Raw genomic sequence first — 4,644 nt, 5'->3', positions numbered from 1 at the left:
CTGGGTGACATTTAATTACATATATTTTGATATGCAGAAGAAAGAAGGAAGAAATGGGCAGGAGAAATAATTTCAGTAAGGGAATGGAAGAGAGAAAATGTATATTGTATGTTGTAAAAGAGTGACTGGTTCAGTTTTGTTAGACCATACTGTGTAAAATAGAAAAGTGGAAGGTGAGTTTAGGAAGTAAGATGAGATTCAATTACTAATTTAAGGAATAAGAATTTCTCCAATTATTGTAAGAAAGGTGTAAATGCTATTAGGTGGAGGGTAATGTGCTTAGGGACTTTCTTTAGAAAGATTAACCTGAGAGGATGATGTAAGGAGTTTCCAGAGATGGAAGAGGCCAGGAGCACAGATGTTAGTGAGGAACATATTCTACATATTTTAATCCTTCAGTAAATTAAATGGATATCAGAAGTGGAGAGTTGGCTGTGAGAGCATGGCAAAAGTCAGTATGGCTGGAGAGCCAGTTAGAAAACAAAATGGAGGGGCACCTGGGTGGCTCAGTGGATTAAGCCGCTGCCTTCAGCTGGGGTCATGATCTCAGTGTCCTGGGATTGAGCCCCGCATCAGGCTCTCTGCTCAGCAGGGACCCTGCTTCTCTCTCTCTCTCTGCCTGACTTTCTGACTACTTGTGATCTCTCTCTCTGTGTCAAATAAATAAATAAAACAATAAAAAAATCTTAAAAAAAAAGAAAACAAAAAAAATGGAGAGAATCTGAAGAGAGTTTAAAATGTAAAGTAATTGATGACTCCAAAGTAGAAATAGAAAATAGAAGATTTTGGGAACTATGAGAGGTAGGAATCTGTGCTTAACTTTTTGTATATTTAATTTTGAGTTTCTGGAAGAACAACCAGATAGAGGGGTTTCCCCCCTGCTCCCAACCCTGCAAGTGGTGAGAAATGTAGGTATAAACTGCTTTTTCGTCAGCATTTTTCTTGCACAAAGTACAGGATTTTAATTGATACTATTAGCAGATGTTTTAAACTGCTTGGAGAATGCAATCGTAAATATAACGTATGCCAATGCTACTCCTAATGGTAATTCCCATTAAATACTGAAAAATATGAAAGAAATTAGTTATGTAATTTTATTCTGCCAGATATTTGTGTCTATCTTCACAAAACTATCTATGTTAAGCCATATTCTACTATGAAAAAAGAAAAACAAGTTTCCGTAATACACAACAGCCCTGAAAGCAGTGTTATGACACTCAGTTTGAAGGACAATTTTTAATACACACTTAAAATGAGGATCATGATTTTACTTATAAAAGTTTTCTTATTTGTTTTTTTACTCTGAAAAAGGAAGATTAGGCTTTAAAATTTCCATCTATATACTGTTGACTTGACATGGCTTTTAAAATTTCCGTCTATAAACTTTTGACCTCCTAATTACATATCTGGTCTAGACCCCTTTCACATTCTATATACACCTATCCAACTGCATTCTTGAAATGTGCAATTGGATGTCCACCATTAGTGTTCCCATAAATTATTATCATAACTTGGACTTTTTAAAATAAAAGAGTGTTAAAAACAAGGGATTAAAATACACACAAAATTTAGAGGATTCCTTTACATAAACTTTCAATATTATTAATGGACAAGTTCATTTACAAAGTGATTCTTTAAAGGCTCAAATATTTCTACCTGGGCAGCAAAAAGAAAAAGTATTTCTATACTTGAAAATATTTTTTTGTCACCAAAAATAATTAAACTTCTGTCATTTTTAGTTTGTAATATATAGTATGCATATATATATATGCATCTAACTCCAAATTTTTGATAACTTCTCAGTTTTTACCTCATTAACTTTTCTATAATAAAATTTAATTTCCAAACATTGCTTTGTTCATGTTAAATATTGAACCATTTAGTTGAATTATAATAAACAATTGGTTTTGTCATATATTTTTCATGATTACTATAAATATTCAAAACATTAACCTTTATTTCACTTCTTCAATAAAAAATTATTAAGCAATTATTGGAATTTTTTAAATTTGAACACTGAACAGTCTTGATAGAAAACTGGCAACATACAACAGTGAAGAACTTCACTGGAACTTCACTTTTCATATGAACACAGAAAAGCTCAAGATCCAAAATGAGCAAAATTATTTTAAAAGAAATTTTATTTAAATGAAATCCAAACTTCAGAAAGTAATTGATTAAATACAGCTTCTGCAGCTGCTCATATTAAATGATTATCTATTGGGGTTAATGTAGACCATGTTATCAGCCATAATACCTGGTTTGCTAAAATGTTAACACAGAGGCCACTGGAGGTGACGGAAGGTTTTGAAGCAGGGCATAGGCCTTTAGAGATGTATGCACTGTCCCTTAGGCTATGTTTAGCAGAACACACAGATTAGCGATTAGCGTATCATATCTTTACCATAAATAGATCCTCCTAGTTTTAGTAAGAGCCCTTGTCATACATCCCTTGCCTGAGGAACAGTGATAGGTTTTGTGATTACCATAAAGTACCAGTAAAAGTGGGGGCAAAGAAGAGCCAAGGGTTTTCATCTCTGAGCATTGACCCTTTCCCTTCTCCTCTCTTTCACGGCAAAGTTTAGAGTAATCTTTCATCTGTCAGTGCAGGGATTGCTGGCTATTCCTGGCAATTATCATTGAGTGAAATCTTGCTAAATAACTATGATTGTTGGAACTAGATTTTTGCCTTCTGATTTTTATGTAGTCAGTGGAATCACTTTCTGTCTTTGCCATGACAAAGTACCATGACTGCATGGCTTAAGCAACAGAAATTTATTTCTCACAGTTCTGGAGGCTGGGAAGTCGAAGAGCAGAGTACCAGCATTGTTGATTTCTGGTGAGGACTCTTTCTCTGGTTCATGGATGTCCCCTTCCTGCTGGGCCTTCACATGGACTTTTCTCTGTGTGCCCACACGGAGAAAGAGAAATTTCTCTGACTCTTCTTAAAAAGTCACCAATCCTTTAGGATTAAGAACTCACCTTTATGACCTCATTTAGCCTCATTTACCTCCTGCAGGATCTATCTCCAAATACGGTCATATTACAGGGTAAAGTGTTGGCATAAAAATTTGAGGGGAGGGGAGTAGAGTTTATATAATACCCACATAGCAGATGAGAAAAACTTAAAGATATTGTGCAAGAACATGTTGGTAATCAATTTTCTTAAAAACAAATTCAGTATTGCGGCCCCGGGGTAACTCAGTCCTTGAGCTACCTTTAGCTCAAGTCATGATCCCAGCATCCTGGGATGGAGCCCCGCATTGGGTCCCTGCTTTGTGGGAAGCCTGCTTCTCCTTCTCCCACTCTCCCTGCTTGTGTTCCTTTTCTTGCTGTGTCTCTCTCTGTCAAATAGATAAATAAAATCTAAAAAAAAAAAAATTCAGTATTGAATTTTTAATTAAATAAGCACTTTCATTACTTGAACTCATTGCTAAGGGCTTATTGCATTACAAAACAATAAAATGAATGAATATTCTTTATACTTACACCATATATTAAGTAGTAAAACTAGTCTTACAAAGGTATTCAGATTAATGGCTATATAAACTCCAGCAGGACTTCTCAGCATTTCATACACATATTTCACATATTTCTAGCTTATATTTGTTTATAATTTCTACTGACTTGGCTCACGATAGGCTGGGATTTTGTGCATCTTGCAGGCCTAATCAGACCATAGTGCATCCAGTATTGAATACCTTTTACCTATTACCATTAGAACAGAGGAAATTAGTTGCTGCCATCATGTAAATTTGATTTTATCATTAAGGGTCTTGCAACAGTTCTTGAAAGGGAATTGTCAGTCATATGTAGTTACATATGGAAAGATAAAAAAGAATGACAAGTTGTTCCTGGTCTTTCCTCAAATTTAACTACATATTAACGTGAGAATTCTAACCAGGATTCATGTTTCCCACACTACTGGACACCTTCTATGACAGAAGTTGTGAGTACAAAGTGAAAGTCTACCAAAGCCAATCTGGTTTATTTTAATGTAACTACTTGCAGTGATTTGAATGGTGACCCTTCTCCACAAGAAAATACGTATACTCAGAACCTGTGAATGGAAAATTACTCAGAAAAAGCATCTTTGTAGGTATAATTAAACATCTTAAGATGAGATATTGAATTAGGGTATACTCTGAAGCAATTAAGTGTTCCTCTAAGAAAAGAGAAAGGAGAAGGACACAGAGAGAGAGAGTGGTGAGGTGAAGACAGAAGCAGAGATTGGAGGGATGTGTGTGCAAGCCAAGAAACATCAAGGATTACTGGCCACCCCCAGAAACCAGAAGAGAGAAATGGAAGAAATTCTTCCTCAGAACTTTCAGAAGGAACCATCCCTACCCTCTAAAACTTTAAAAAAATACATTTCTGTAGGCTTAAGCCACTCAGTTTCTGGTAATTTATAATAGCAACCACAGAAAACATGGTATTAATCAGCATATTTTTGATAAAATATAAAATATCAGGAGACATGCAGGACACAGACATGGGTATAATCCAGGACTTTTTTGGGGCAACATGTTTAAAGCGTATCTCAAATTTATGATGTTCAATTTAACTCCTCATGTTATCCTTCTAGACTCTATTTTTAAATTTTCTCCTACAATAATTCCACTGTCCAGGTCAAAAATTTTGGAA

This window comes from Mustela nivalis, assembly GCF_964662115.1.
Source record: "Mustela nivalis genome assembly, chromosome: 2".
NCBI lineage: Eukaryota > Metazoa > Chordata > Mammalia > Carnivora > Mustelidae > Mustela > Mustela nivalis.
Note: the sequence above shows the minus strand (reverse complement) of the source record.